The sequence below is a fragment of the Hyla sarda genome, unplaced genomic scaffold (genome assembly GCF_029499605.1).
Source record: "Hyla sarda isolate aHylSar1 unplaced genomic scaffold, aHylSar1.hap1 scaffold_933, whole genome shotgun sequence".
Taxonomy (NCBI): Eukaryota; Metazoa; Chordata; class Amphibia; order Anura; family Hylidae; genus Hyla; species Hyla sarda.
The window spans coordinates 1-15,528 of NW_026610963.1; the positions used below are offsets into that span (position 1 = coordinate 1).

Here is a 15,528-nt window from a genome sequence, read left to right on the forward strand (position 1 = left end):
TCAGCAGCAGCAGAAGTCCTGTGCCTGGACGCTCCAACAGCGGCCAGACACAAGCAGAAGCAGAAGCAGCAGAAGCAGCAGCAGCACCACCTTTTGTTTTTTGGCTGCAGCAGCAGCAAGGCCCACAGGGCTGGCTAGCTGGCTAGCCAGCAAGCAGGTAGCAATGAAAGTAGGAATCTTTCTTTTTAACCCTGTAAGGGGGTGGTGCACTGTACCCGAAGATACTGCCATATCGGGTCAATGCATAGGGCGACGGAAGCAAGCTTCGAAATCGGCCCCCGTTCTCAAAAATCCATTTAATATATGGTCCCCAGATAGGGGACGTATCAGATATTAAACTGATAAGAACAGATACTACACTTGATCTTAGCCAAAAGGCCGAGAAGCGATAACCGTGAAAGGGGCGGGCCCAACAAGGTGCCCTTCATGGGCACTATCACTGCTTGCTGTCAGGGAGGCTGCCAGACAATTTTCCATGCACACTCTGGGCTGGGGGGCAGTCAACCACCAGTACACACAGCAGAACCTAAACCCATACCATTATTGCTAAGCAGCAAGACAGGGGCCCATTGCACTCCCACGGGGCCTTTTTAAATGCAATCCATAACCCGGATTTGCCAGGAACCCTTCTTACTCCTCCTACTTGCATGTGACACTGGGCTTAGGATCTGCATAGGAAACACACACACAAGCACACACCTACCTTTGTTGCCTGCAGATGCCTCCTTGGCTGTCCCCAAACGGTATCAAACCAACACCCACGGGAAGCTGTAAGCATAGAGGACATGCCTGCACCCCATTGGACTTACCTGTGTGGGTTAAACCCGGGTTATTTGACAACCTATGGCGGTGATGGTTCTGCTCAGGCAGAGCAGTGCTGATGCTCCTCATAAAGCTGTCGCTGCTGTGAAGGTTCTAGGTGACATCACAAATCCCTATGGTTACATACACAACAAAGCTGGGTTGTTGTTGTTTACACTCTGCAAGGCCTGTGGAAGTGAGTGACATCATAGCACTGTAGTTCTGAGGGTTCTAGATGGATGCAACAATCTCCTGTTGCTTCTATGAAGGCCATAATAGACGACATCACCAAACAGCTCCATAGTCACATACACAGCAAAGGAGAGATGTTGTTTACACCTAGTGATGTCAGTGGTATTGAGTGACATCACAGCACAGTGCTAAGGCTCCTGGGCCTGGACACAGCAGCGGCTGCAATATCTCAACGGAGAATACGTTTATATATATGTGTGTGTGTGCGCGTATATATATATATATATATATATATATATATATATATATATATATTCTCCGCCGAAATCACTTTTAAACCCATTTCCACCTTTTTTTCCCTTCTCTTCCTCTTACTTTTTTTTCACGTTTTTTTACGTTTTTCTCCTTTTCGCCTCTTTTCTGGGCGTATTATTCTTCTTTTTCTTCTTTTTTTTCGTCTAATGCATACCCCATCAGTGCAGCAATGCTTATTCAATACCGCCAGCAGATGGAGACACTGGGGGATAATTTTCTAAGGATTTATACTGATTTTTCCTGTCTGAATTTGTCGCACAGAAAGTTGCAGGCCAAATATGTGTGACATTTCTGCGACTTTAGCTTCTAGAGCATTTTTACAACATTATACATAGGTGCTGAATACATAAAAAGCGACTGTTCAGCGACAGACAAGTCGCATCGGCTGAAAGTAGGCCAGAATGTCAGTCCATGTTGGAGCAGGTTTAGATACAGTCTAAAGTATAGATCTCAAAGTCTGTGCACAGAATTTAGCAAGGGCCTCGCACCTTCTGATGCATCAGGTAGGTGCACAATAGCATAGCCTAACCCTCTGTACTTTGGTCTATATTGATGCGGGACATAGACAGCCAGCTGATGACCAATCCATTAGTGCAATGGATGGCTGGAAGCATTTGTCTTTGCCTTTGCAATACCACAGAAGCAATGCATGGTCAATGTACAGCAATGACACACCTGTGTGAACAGCCAGGAGACCCCCCCCCCCCCATGTTATGTTACATAGTTACATAGTTAGTACGGTCGAAAAAAGACATATGTCCATCAAGTTCAACCAGGGAATTAAGGGGTAGGGGTGTGGCGCGATATTGGGGAAGGGATGAGATTTTATATTTCTTCATAAGCATTAATCTTATTTTGTCAATTAGGAACATTCAGCACCCACCCGCTATCAAGGCAGCTGCCTATCATGTCATGCCCTACCTGCACAGGTGTGCTGGCTACTCAAATGATCCAATTAAGGAGGCCATTTAGTCAGCAGCAGCAGAAGTCCTGTGCCTGGACGCTCCAACAGCGGCCAGACACAAGCAGAAGCAGAAGCAGCAGAAGCAGCACCACCTTTTGTTTTTTGGCTGCAGCAGCAGCAAGGCCCACAGGGCTGGCTAGCTGGCTAGCCAGCAAGCAGGTAGCAATGAAAGTAGGAATCTTTCTTTTTAACCCTGTAAGGGGGTGGTGCACTGTACCCGAAGATACTGCCATATCGGGTCAATGCATAGGGCGACGGAAGCAAGCTTCGAAATCGGCCCCCGTTCTCAAAAATCCATTTAATATATGGTCCCCAGATAGGGGACGTATCAGATATTAAACTGATAAGAACAGATACTACACTTGATCTTAGCCAAAAGGCCGAGAAGCGATAACCGTGAAAGGGGCGGGCCCAACAAGGTGCCCTTCATGGGCACTATCACTGCTTGCTGTCAGGGAGGCTGCCAGACAATTTTCCATGCACACTCTGGGCTGGGGGGCAGTCAACCACCAGTACACACAGCAGAACCTAAACCCATACCATTATTGCTAAGCAGCAAGACAGGGGCCCATTGCACTCCCACGGGGCCTTTTTAAATGCAATCCATAACCCGGATTTGCCAGGAACCCTTCTTACTCCTCCTACTTGCATGTGACACTGGGCTTAGGATCTGCATAGGAAACACACACACAAGCACACACCTACCTTTGTTGCCTGCAGATGCCTCCTTGGCTGTCCCCAAACGGTATCAAACCAACACCCACGGGAAGCTGTAAGCATAGAGGACATGCCTGCACCCCATTGGACTTACCTGTGTGGGTTAAACCCGGGTTATTTGACAACCTATGGCGGTGATGGTTCTGCTCAGGCAGAGCAGTGCTGATGCTCCTCATAAAGCTGTCGCTGCTGTGAAGGTTCTAGGTGACATCACAAATCCCTATGGTTACATACACAACAAAGCTGGGTTGTTGTTGTTTACACTCTGCAAGGCCTGTGGAAGTGAGTGACATCATAGCACTGTAGTTCTGAGGGTTCTAGATGGATGCAACAATCTCCTGTTGCTTCTATGAAGGCCATAATAGACGACATCACCAAACAGCTCCATAGTCACATACACAGCAAAGGAGAGATGTTGTTTACACCTAGTGATGTCAGTGGTATTGAGTGACATCACAGCACAGTGCTAAGGCTCCTGGGCCTGGACACAGCAGCGGCTGCAATATCTCAACGGAGAATACGTTTATATATATGTGTGTGTGTGCGCGTATATATATATATATATATATATATATATATATATATATATATATTTCTCCGCCGAAATCACTTTTAAACCCATTTCCACCTTTTTTTCCCTTCTCTTCCTCTTACTTTTTTTTCACGTTTTTTTACGTTTTTCTCCTTTTCGCCTCTTTTCTGGGCGTATTATTCTTCTTTTTCTTCTTTTTTTTCGTCTAATGCATACCCCATCAGTGCAGCAATGCTTATTCAATACCGCCAGCAGATGGAGACACTGGGGGATAATTTTCTAAGGATTTATACTGATTTTTCCTGTCTGAATTTGTCGCACAGAAAGTTGCAGGCCAAATATGTGTGACATTTCTGCGACTTTAGCTTCTAGAGCATTTTTACAACATTATACATAGGTGCTGAATACATAAAAAGCGACTGTTCAGCGACAGACAAGTCGCATCGGCTGAAAGTAGGCCAGAATGTCAGTCCATGTTGGAGCAGGTTTAGATACAGTCTAAAGTATAGATCTCAAAGTCTGTGCACAGAATTTAGCAAGGGCCTCGCACCTTCTGATGCATCAGGTAGGTGCACAATAGCATAGCCTAACCCTCTGTACTTTGGTCTATATTGATGCGGGACATAGACAGCCAGCTGATGACCAATCCATTAGTGCAATGGATGGCTGGAAGCATTTGTCTTTGCCTTTGCAATACCACAGAAGCAATGCATGGTCAATGTACAGCAATGACACACCTGTGTGAACAGCCAGGAGACCCCCCCCCCCCCCATGTTATGTTACATAGTTACATAGTTAGTACGGTCGAAAAAAGACATATGTCCATCAAGTTCAACCAGGGAATTAAGGGGTAGGGGTGTGGCGCGATATTGGGGAAGGGATGAGATTTTATATTTCTTCATAAGCATTAATCTTATTTTGTCAATTAGGAACATTCAGCACCCACCCGCTATCAAGGCAGCTGCCTATCATGTCATGCCCTACCTGCACAGGTGTGCTGGCTACTCAAATGATCCAATTAAGGAGGCCATTTAGTCAGCAGCAGCAGAAGTCCTGTGCCTGGACGCTCCAACAGCGGCCAGACACAAGCAGAAGCAGAAGCAGCAGAAGCAGCAGCAGCACCACCTTTTGTTTTTTGGCTGCAGCAGCAGCAAGGCCCACAGGGCTGGCTAGCTGGCTAGCCAGCAAGCAGGTAGCAATGAAAGTAGGAATCTTTCTTTTTAACCCTGTAAGGGGGTGGTGCACTGTACCCGAAGATACTGCCATATCGGGTCAATGCATAGGGCGACGGAAGCAAGCTTCGAAATCGGCCCCCGTTCTCAAAAATCCATTTAATATATGGTCCCCAGATAGGGGACGTATCAGATATTAAACTGATAAGAACAGATACTACACTTGATCTTAGCCAAAAGGCCGAGAAGCGATAACCGTGAAAGGGGCGGGCCCAACAAGGTGCCCTTCATGGGCACTATCACTGCTTGCTGTCAGGGAGGCTGCCAGACAATTTTCCATGCACACTCTGGGCTGGGGGGCAGTCAACCACCAGTACACACAGCAGAACCTAAACCCATACCATTATTGCTAAGCAGCAAGACAGGGGCCCATTGCACTCCCACGGGGCCTTTTTAAATGCAATCCATAACCCGGATTTGCCAGGAACCCTTCTTACTCCTCCTACTTGCATGTGACACTGGGCTTAGGATCTGCATAGGAAACACACACACAAGCACACACCTACCTTTGTTGCCTGCAGATGCCTCCTTGGCTGTCCCCAAACGGTATCAAACCAACACCCACGGGAAGCTGTAAGCATAGAGGACATGCCTGCACCCCATTGGACTTACCTGTGTGGGTTAAACCCGGGTTATTTGACAACCTATGGCGGTGATGGTTCTGCTCAGGCAGAGCAGTGCTGATGCTCCTCATAAAGCTGTCGCTGCTGTGAAGGTTCTAGGTGACATCACAAATCCCTATGGTTACATACACAACAAAGCTGGGTTGTTGTTGTTTACACTCTGCAAGGCCTGTGGAAGTGAGTGACATCATAGCACTGTAGTTCTGAGGGTTCTAGATGGATGCAACAATCTCCTGTTGCTTCTATGAAGGCCATAATAGACGACATCACCAAACAGCTCCATAGTCACATACACAGCAAAGGAGAGATGTTGTTTACACCTAGTGATGTCAGTGGTATTGAGTGACATCACAGCACAGTGCTAAGGCTCCTGGGCCTGGACACAGCAGCGGCTGCAATATCTCAACGGAGAATACGTTTATATATATGTGTGTGTGTGCGCGTATATATATATATATATATATATATATATATATATATATATATATTTCTCCGCCGAAATCACTTTTAAACCCATTTCCACCTTTTTTTCCCTTCTCTTCCTCTTACTTTTTTTTCACGTTTTTTTACGTTTTTCTCCTTTTCGCCTCTTTTCTGGGCGTATTATTCTTCTTTTTCTTCTTTTTTTTCGTCTAATGCATACCCCATCAGTGCAGCAATGCTTATTCAATACCGCCAGCAGATGGAGACACTGGGGGATAATTTTCTAAGGATTTATACTGATTTTTCCTGTCTGAATTTGTCGCACAGAAAGTTGCAGGCCAAATATGTGTGACATTTCTGCGACTTTAGCTTCTAGAGCATTTTTACAACATTATACATAGGTGCTGAATACATAAAAAGCGACTGTTCAGCGACAGACAAGTCGCATCGGCTGAAAGTAGGCCAGAATGTCAGTCCATGTTGGAGCAGGTTTAGATACAGTCTAAAGTATAGATCTCAAAGTCTGTGCACAGAATTTAGCAAGGGCCTCGCACCTTCTGATGCATCAGGTAGGTGCACAATAGCATAGCCTAACCCTCTGTACTTTGGTCTATATTGATGCGGGACATAGACAGCCAGCTGATGACCAATCCATTAGTGCAATGGATGGCTGGAAGCATTTGTCTTTGCCTTTGCAATACCACAGAAGCAATGCATGGTCAATGTACAGCAATGACACACCTGTGTGAACAGCCAGGAGACCCCCCCCCCCCCCCATGTTATGTTACATAGTTACATAGTTAGTACGGTCGAAAAAAGACATATGTCCATCAAGTTCAACCAGGGAATTAAGGGGTAGGGGTGTGGCGCGATATTGGGGAAGGGATGAGATTTTATATTTCTTCATAAGCATTAATCTTATTTTGTCAATTAGGAACATTCAGCACCCACCCGCTATCAAGGCAGCTGCCTATCATGTCATGCCCTACCTGCACAGGTGTGCTGGCTACTCAAATGATCCAATTAAGGAGGCCATTTAGTCAGCAGCAGCAGAAGTCCTGTGCCTGGACGCTCCAACAGCGGCCAGACACAAGCAGAAGCAGAAGCAGCAGAAGCAGCACCACCTTTTGTTTTTTGGCTGCAGCAGCAGCAAGGCCCACAGGGCTGGCTAGCTGGCTAGCCAGCAAGCAGGTAGCAATGAAAGTAGGAATCTTTCTTTTTAACCCTGTAAGGGGGTGGTGCACTGTACCCGAAGATACTGCCATATCGGGTCAATGCATAGGGCGACGGAAGCAAGCTTCGAAATCGGCCCCCGTTCTCAAAAATCCATTTAATATATGGTCCCCAGATAGGGGACGTATCAGATATTAAACTGATAAGAACAGATACTACACTTGATCTTAGCCAAAAGGCCGAGAAGCGATAACCGTGAAAGGGGCGGGCCCAACAAGGTGCCCTTCATGGGCACTATCACTGCTTGCTGTCAGGGAGGCTGCCAGACAATTTTCCATGCACACTCTGGGCTGGGGGGCAGTCAACCACCAGTACACACAGCAGAACCTAAACCCATACCATTATTGCTAAGCAGCAAGACAGGGGCCCATTGCACTCCCACGGGGCCTTTTTAAATGCAATCCATAACCCGGATTTGCCAGGAACCCTTCTTACTCCTCCTACTTGCATGTGACACTGGGCTTAGGATCTGCATAGGAAACACACACACAAGCACACACCTACCTTTGTTGCCTGCAGATGCCTCCTTGGCTGTCCCCAAACGGTATCAAACCAACACCCACGGGAAGCTGTAAGCATAGAGGACATGCCTGCACCCCATTGGACTTACCTGTGTGGGTTAAACCCGGGTTATTTGACAACCTATGGCGGTGATGGTTCTGCTCAGGCAGAGCAGTGCTGATGCTCCTCATAAAGCTGTCGCTGCTGTGAAGGTTCTAGGTGACATCACAAATCCCTATGGTTACATACACAACAAAGCTGGGTTGTTGTTGTTTACACTCTGCAAGGCCTGTGGAAGTGAGTGACATCATAGCACTGTAGTTCTGAGGGTTCTAGATGGATGCAACAATCTCCTGTTGCTTCTATGAAGGCCATAATAGACGACATCACCAAACAGCTCCATAGTCACATACACAGCAAAGGAGAGATGTTGTTTACACCTAGTGATGTCAGTGGTATTGAGTGACATCACAGCACAGTGCTAAGGCTCCTGGGCCTGGACACAGCAGCGGCTGCAATATCTCAACGGAGAATACGTTTATATATATGTGTGTGTGTGCGCGTATATATATATATATATATATATATATATATATATATATATATTTCTCCGCCGAAATCACTTTTAAACCCATTTCCACCTTTTTTTCCCTTCTCTTCCTCTTACTTTTTTTTCACGTTTTTTTACGTTTTTCTCCTTTTCGCCTCTTTTCTGGGCGTATTATTCTTCTTTTTCTTCTTTTTTTTCGTCTAATGCATACCCCATCAGTGCAGCAATGCTTATTCAATACCGCCAGCAGATGGAGACACTGGGGGATAATTTTCTAAGGATTTATACTGATTTTTCCTGTCTGAATTTGTCGCACAGAAAGTTGCAGGCCAAATATGTGTGACATTTCTGCGACTTTAGCTTCTAGAGCATTTTTACAACATTATACATAGGTGCTGAATACATAAAAAGCGACTGTTCAGCGACAGACAAGTCGCATCGGCTGAAAGTAGGCCAGAATGTCAGTCCATGTTGGAGCAGGTTTAGATACAGTCTAAAGTATAGATCTCAAAGTCTGTGCACAGAATTTAGCAAGGGCCTCGCACCTTCTGATGCATCAGGTAGGTGCACAATAGCATAGCCTAACCCTCTGTACTTTGGTCTATATTGATGCGGGACATAGACAGCCAGCTGATGACCAATCCATTAGTGCAATGGATGGCTGGAAGCATTTGTCTTTGCCTTTGCAATACCACAGAAGCAATGCATGGTCAATGTACAGCAATGACACACCTGTGTGAACAGCCAGGAGACCCCCCCCCCCCCCCCCATGTTATGTTACATAGTTACATAGTTAGTACGGTCGAAAAAAGACATATGTCCATCAAGTTCAACCAGGGAATTAAGGGGTAGGGGTGTGGCGCGATATTGGGGAAGGGATGAGATTTTATATTTCTTCATAAGCATTAATCTTATTTTGTCAATTAGGAACATTCAGCACCCACCCGCTATCAAGGCAGCTGCCTATCATGTCATGCCCTACCTGCACAGGTGTGCTGGCTACTCAAATGATCCAATTAAGGAGGCCATTTAGTCAGCAGCAGCAGAAGTCCTGTGCCTGGACGCTCCAACAGCGGCCAGACACAAGCAGAAGCAGAAGCAGCAGAAGCAGCAGCAGCACCACCTTTTGTTTTTTGGCTGCAGCAGCAGCAAGGCCCACAGGGCTGGCTAGCTGGCTAGCCAGCAAGCAGGTAGCAATGAAAGTAGGAATCTTTCTTTTTAACCCTGTAAGGGGGTGGTGCACTGTACCCGAAGATACTGCCATATCGGGTCAATGCATAGGGCGACGGAAGCAAGCTTCGAAATCGGCCCCCGTTCTCAAAAATCCATTTAATATATGGTCCCCAGATAGGGGACGTATCAGATATTAAACTGATAAGAACAGATACTACACTTGATCTTAGCCAAAAGGCCGAGAAGCGATAACCGTGAAAGGGGCGGGCCCAACAAGGTGCCCTTCATGGGCACTATCACTGCTTGCTGTCAGGGAGGCTGCCAGACAATTTTCCATGCACACTCTGGGCTGGGGGGCAGTCAACCACCAGTACACACAGCAGAACCTAAACCCATACCATTATTGCTAAGCAGCAAGACAGGGGCCCATTGCACTCCCACGGGGCCTTTTTAAATGCAATCCATAACCCGGATTTGCCAGGAACCCTTCTTACTCCTCCTACTTGCATGTGACACTGGGCTTAGGATCTGCATAGGAAACACACACACAAGCACACACCTACCTTTGTTGCCTGCAGATGCCTCCTTGGCTGTCCCCAAACGGTATCAAACCAACACCCACGGGAAGCTGTAAGCATAGAGGACATGCCTGCACCCCATTGGACTTACCTGTGTGGGTTAAACCCGGGTTATTTGACAACCTATGGCGGTGATGGTTCTGCTCAGGCAGAGCAGTGCTGATGCTCCTCATAAAGCTGTCGCTGCTGTGAAGGTTCTAGGTGACATCACAAATCCCTATGGTTACATACACAACAAAGCTGGGTTGTTGTTGTTTACACTCTGCAAGGCCTGTGGAAGTGAGTGACATCATAGCACTGTAGTTCTGAGGGTTCTAGATGGATGCAACAATCTCCTGTTGCTTCTATGAAGGCCATAATAGACGACATCACCAAACAGCTCCATAGTCACATACACAGCAAAGGAGAGATGTTGTTTACACCTAGTGATGTCAGTGGTATTGAGTGACATCACAGCACAGTGCTAAGGCTCCTGGGCCTGGACACAGCAGCGGCTGCAATATCTCAACGGAGAATACGTTTATATATATGTGTGTGTGTGCGCGTATATATATATATATATATATATATATATATATATATATTTCTCCGCCGAAATCACTTTTAAACCCATTTCCACCTTTTTTTCCCTTCTCTTCCTCTTACTTTTTTTACACGTTTTTTTACCTTTTTCTCCTTTTCGCCTCTTTTCTGGGTGTATTATTCTTCTTTTTCTTCTTTTTTTTCGTCTAATGCATACCCCATCAGTGCAGCAATGCTTATTCAATACCGCCAGCAGATGGAGACACTGGGGGATAATTTTCTAAGGATTTATACAGATTTTTCCTGTCTGAATTTGTCGCACAGAAAGTTGCAGGCCAAATATGTGTGACATTTCTGCGACTTTAGCTTCTAGAGCATTTTTACAACATTATACATAGGTGCTGAATACATAAAAAGCGACTGTTCAGCGACAGACAAGTCGCATCGGCTGAAAGTAGGCCAGAATGTCAGTCCATGTTGGAGCAGGTTTAGATACAGTCTAAAGTATAGATCTCAAAGTCTGTGCACAGAATTTAGCAAGGGCCTCGCACCTTCTGATGCATCAGGTAGGTGCACAATAGCATAGCCTAACCCTCTGTACTTTGGTCTATATTGATGCGGGACATAGACAGCCAGCTGATGACCAATCCATTAGTGCAATGGATGGCTGGAAGCATTTGTCTTTGCCTTTGCAATACCACAGAAGCAATGCATGGTCAATGTACAGCAATGACACACCTGTGTGAACAGCCAGGAGACCCCCCCCCCCCCCCCCCCATGTTATGTTACATAGTTACATAGTTAGTACGGTCGAAAAAAGACATATGTCCATCAAGTTCAACCAGGGAATTAAGGGGTAGGGGTGTGGCGCGATATTGGGGAAGGGATGAGATTTTATATTTCTTCATAAGCATTAATCTTATTTTGTCAATTAGGAACATTCAGCACCCACCCGCTATCAAGGCAGCTGCCTATCATGTCATGCCCTACCTGCACAGGTGTGCTGGCTACTCAAATGATCCAATTAAGGAGGCCATTTAGTCAGCAGCAGCAGAAGTCCTGTGCCTGGACGCTCCAACAGCGGCCAGACACAAGCAGAAGCAGAAGCAGCAGAAGCAGCAGCAGCACCACCTTTTGTTTTTTGGCTGCAGCAGCAGCAAGGCCCACAGGGCTGGCTAGCTGGCTAGCCAGCAAGCAGGTAGCAATGAAAGTAGGAATCTTTCTTTTTAACCCTGTAAGGGGGTGGTGCACTGTACCCGAAGATACTGCCATATCGGGTCAATGCATAGGGCGACGGAAGCAAGCTTCGAAATCGGCCCCCGTTCTCAAAAATCCATTTAATATATGGTCCCCAGATAGGGGACGTATCAGATATTAAACTGATAAGAACAGATTTTTTTTTTTTTTTTTTTTTTATCTAAAGCCGAGGAACGTGCTTTCGATTCACCCAAAGTGCAAGAAAAAGTGCAAACGTGTTACACTAAAAAAAACGTGCACAAAGGATGCGGTCTATCGCAAGCCCTTCTCCGATAGGAGAGAGGCCCCCCAACAAACCTTACCCTTCGCCTCCGGACCAAAAGGTACCTGCGAGGTTCCAGGTTCGATGTCCCTTTTCGCCGAAGCTACTAGGAGACCACAAATGCTCCCGGCATCCCCCTTGGCGTTAGCCAAGGTATCTGCCCGCAGAGCCGATTACGGTAGGTACCCTGCGAAGCAGGAGTACCCGGGGTGTTTGCAGGGAGGTGCGGAACCTAATGGCCACACACACCTCCCCTAGACCGCCAGGAGGGACACCCAGAAGGGCTACCGCATCCTGACAAATCCTGTGAACACACAACACGCAAAAAGTGACACAGTGAGACAAAAAATAAATAAATAAGTGAATGTGTGCAGATATACTGCCCGGACATCCGGCCGGATCTATAAAAATTTCTCTGATCCTAGCCAGAAGGCCGGGAATCAAGAGGTGAGTGCCACAAGGTGAAGAGATTATGGTGCCCGTGCTTCAACTCAGTGAGCCTATTCTCCCAGTGAGTTTCGGCACCTCGGGGTCACCACTCCCCGAGGCACAAAAGTACCTCGGCTCTAGACCCTCTCAGCCTCATGGCGAGACCCGGAGGGAACAGGTCACATCGGGGCAGCCGTCGAGCTGATTCCTCAGAACCAGCCCCGGAAAGCCCTGGTACACCTGCATCCTCCATGCAGCACCCATCCCCACCAGCATGAAAACTGATAAGAACAGATACTACACTTGATCTTAGCCAAAAGGCCGAGAAGCGATAACCGTGAAAGGGGCGGGCCCAACAAGGTGCCCTTCATGGGCACTATCACTGCTTGCTGTCAGGGAGGCTGCCAGACAATTTTCCATGCACACTCTGGGCTGGGGGGCAGTCAACCACCAGTACACACAGCAGAACCTAAACCCATACCATTATTGCTAAGCAGCAAGACAGGGGCCCATTGCACTCCCACGGGGCCTTTTTAAATGCAATCCATAACCCGGATTTGCCAGGAACCCTTCTTACTCCTCCTACTTGCATGTGACACTGGGCTTAGGATCTGCATAGGAAACACACACACAAGCACACACCTACCTTTGTTGCCTGCAGATGCCTCCTTGGCTGTCCCCAAACGGTATCAAACCAACACCCACGGGAAGCTGTAAGCATAGAGGACATGCCTGCACCCCATTGGACTTACCTGTGTGGGTTAAATCCGGGTTATTTGACAACCTATGGCGGTGATGGTTCTGCTCAGGCAGAGCAGTGCTGATGCTCCTCATAAAGCTGTCGCTGCTGTGAAGGTTCTAGGTGACATCACAAATCCCTATGGTTACATACACAACAAAGCTGGGTTGTTGTTGTTTACACTCTGCAAGGCCTGTGGAAGTGAGTGACATCATAGCACTGTAGTTCTGAGGGTTCTAGATGGATGCAACAATCTCCTGTTGCTTCTATGAAGGCCATAATAGACGACATCACCAAACAGCTCCATAGTCACATACACAGCAAAGGAGAGATGTTGTTTACACCTAGTGATGTCAGTGGTATTGAGTGACATCACAGCACAGTGCTAAGGCTCCTGGGCCTGGACACAGCAGCGGCTGCAATATCTCAACGGAGAATACGTTTATATATATGTGTGTGTGTGCGCGTATATATATATATATATATATATATATATATATATATATATATTTCTCCGCCGAAATCACTTTTAAACCCATTTCCACCTTTTTTTCCCTTCTCTTCCTCTTACTTTTTTTTCACGTTTTTTTACGTTTTTCTCCTTTTCGCCTCTTTTCTGGGCGTATTATTCTTCTTTTTCTTCTTTTTTTTCGTCTAATGCATACCCCATCAGTGCAGCAATGCTTATTCAATACCGCCAGCAGATGGAGACACTGGGGGATAATTTTCTAAGGATTTATACTGATTTTTCCTGTCTGAATTTGTCGCACAGAAAGTTGCAGGCCAAATATGTGTGACATTTCTGCGACTTTAGCTTCTAGAGCATTTTTACAACATTATACATAGGTGCTGAATACATAAAAAGCGACTGTTCAGCGACAGACAAGTCGCATCGGCTGAAAGTAGGCCAGAATGTCAGTCCATGTTGGAGCAGGTTTAGATACAGTCTAAAGTATAGATCTCAAAGTCTGTGCACAGAATTTAGCAAGGGCCTCGCACCTTCTGATGCATCAGGTAGGTGCACAATAGCATAGCCTAACCCTCTGTACTTTGGTCTATATTGATGCGGGACATAGACAGCCAGCTGATGACCAATCCATTAGTGCAATGGATGGCTGGAAGCATTTGTCTTTGCCTTTGCAATACCACAGAAGCAATGCATGGTCAATGTACAGCAATGACACACCTGTGTGAACAGCCAGGAGCCCCCCCCCCCCCCCCCCATGTTATGTTACATAGTTACATAGTTAGTACGGTCGAAAAAAGACATATGTCCATCAAGTTCAACCAGGGAATTAAGGGGTAGGGGTGTGGCGCGATATTGGGGAAGGGATGAGATTTTATATTTCTTCATAAGCATTAATCTTATTTTGTCAATTAGGAACATTCAGCACCCACCCGCTATCAAGGCAGCTGCCTATCATGTCATGCCCTACCTGCACAGGTGTGCTGGCTACTCAAATGATCCAATTAAGGAGGCCATTTAGTCAGCAGCAGCAGAAGTCCTGTGCCTGGACGCTCCAACAGCGGCCGGACACAAGCAGAAGCACCACCTTTTGTTTTTTGGCTGCAGCAGCAGCAAGGCCCACAGGGCTGGCTAGCTGGCTAGCCAGCAAGCAGGTAGGAATGAAAGTAGGAATCTTTCTTTTTAACCCTGTAAGGGGGTGGTGCACTGTACCCGAAGATACTGCCATATCGGGTCAATGCATAGGGCGACGGAAGCAAGCTTCGAAATCGGCCCCCGTTCTCAAAAATCCATTTAATATATGGTCCCCAGATAGGGGACGTATCAGATATTAAACTGATAAGAACAGATACTACACTTGATCTTAGCCAAAAGGCCGAGAAGCGATAACCGTGAAAGGGGCGGGCCCAACAAGGTGCCCTTCATGGGCACTATCACTGCTTGCTGTCAGGGAGGCTGCCAGACAATTTTCCATGCACACTCTGGGCTGGGGGGCAGTCAACCACCAGTACACACAGCAGAACCTAAACCCATACCATTATTGCTAAGCAGCAAGACAGGGGCCCATTGCACTCCCACGGGGCCTTTTTAAATGCAATCCATAACCCGGATTTGCCAGGAACCCTTCTTACTCCTCCTACTTGCATGTGACACTGGGCTTAGGATCTGCATAGGAAACACACGCACAAGCACACACCTACCTTTGTTGCCTGCAGATGCCTCCTTGGCTGTCCCCAAACGGTATCAAACCAACACCCACGGGAAGCTGTAAGCATAGAGGACATGCCTGCACCCCATTGGACTTACCTGTGTGGGTTAAACCCGGGTTATTTGACAACCTATGGCGGTGATGGTTCTGCTCAGGCAGAGCAGTGCTGATGCTCCTCATAAAGCTGTCGCTGCTGTGAAGGTTCTAGGTGACATCACAAATCCCTATGGTTACATACACAACAAAGCTGGGTTGTTGTTTTTTACACTCTGCAAGGCCTGTGGAAGTGAGTGACATCATAGCACTGTAGT

At 46.8% G+C, this 15,528-nt stretch overlaps 7 non-coding genes and 1 pseudogene across 7 annotated transcripts; all 8 read right to left on the reverse strand.

Annotated features, from left to right (window-relative positions):
• Positions 1-199: 199 nt before the first annotated feature.
• On the reverse strand, positions 200-390 carry LOC130350073 (U2 spliceosomal RNA). The gene has a single exon (XR_008887262.1). It is a non-coding gene; the product is annotated as a U2 spliceosomal RNA (small nuclear RNA).
• Positions 391-2,473: 2,083 nt separating this feature from the next.
• LOC130350074 (U2 spliceosomal RNA) lies at positions 2,474-2,664 on the reverse strand. The gene has a single exon (XR_008887263.1). It is a non-coding gene; the product is annotated as a U2 spliceosomal RNA (small nuclear RNA).
• Positions 2,665-4,755: 2,091 nt separating this feature from the next.
• On the reverse strand, positions 4,756-4,946 carry LOC130350075 (U2 spliceosomal RNA). Its single transcript, XR_008887264.1, has one exon. It is a non-coding gene; the product is annotated as a U2 spliceosomal RNA (small nuclear RNA).
• A 2,086-nt stretch (positions 4,947-7,032) lies between these two features.
• LOC130350076 (U2 spliceosomal RNA) lies at positions 7,033-7,223 on the reverse strand. Its single transcript, XR_008887265.1, has one exon. It is a non-coding gene; the product is annotated as a U2 spliceosomal RNA (small nuclear RNA).
• Positions 7,224-9,315: 2,092 nt separating this feature from the next.
• Positions 9,316-9,506, reverse strand: LOC130350077 (U2 spliceosomal RNA). Its single transcript, XR_008887266.1, has one exon. It is a non-coding gene; the product is annotated as a U2 spliceosomal RNA (small nuclear RNA).
• Positions 9,507-11,596: 2,090 nt separating this feature from the next.
• Positions 11,597-11,784, reverse strand: LOC130350120 (U2 spliceosomal RNA). The gene has a single exon (XR_008887304.1). It is a non-coding gene; the product is annotated as a U2 spliceosomal RNA (small nuclear RNA).
• A 693-nt stretch (positions 11,785-12,477) lies between these two features.
• LOC130350065 (U2 spliceosomal RNA) lies at positions 12,478-12,637 on the reverse strand (annotated as a pseudogene).
• Positions 12,638-14,705: 2,068 nt separating this feature from the next.
• Positions 14,706-14,896, reverse strand: LOC130350079 (U2 spliceosomal RNA). The gene has a single exon (XR_008887268.1). It is a non-coding gene; the product is annotated as a U2 spliceosomal RNA (small nuclear RNA).
• Between the last annotated feature and the right edge of the window lie 632 nt (positions 14,897-15,528).